We start from the raw sequence: 247 nt of genomic DNA on the forward strand, positions 1-247 counted from the left end.
AGGATTTCCATAACTGCGTCCCTCCATCCGCTCCGCTCGTGCATCATCCTAGGCAAGTCTAAAGGACATCACCCAAGGTCATCGCTCAGCTGCTGAACATGTTATGGGAGGAGGTCTTTCAGCCATTGCTCGGCCATGTTCAGAATCCCAGGGAAGGATATAACCAAAAGTTTAATGCACGGCCCTCCAGCAGTGGTTTGAGCTATTATTCTTTTGTACTGGCAGTTATTGTGCATGTGTGTGTGTT

Source organism: Penaeus monodon, chromosome 34 (genome assembly GCF_015228065.2).
Source record: "Penaeus monodon isolate SGIC_2016 chromosome 34, NSTDA_Pmon_1, whole genome shotgun sequence".
Lineage (NCBI taxonomy): Eukaryota > Metazoa > Arthropoda > Malacostraca > Decapoda > Penaeidae > Penaeus > Penaeus monodon.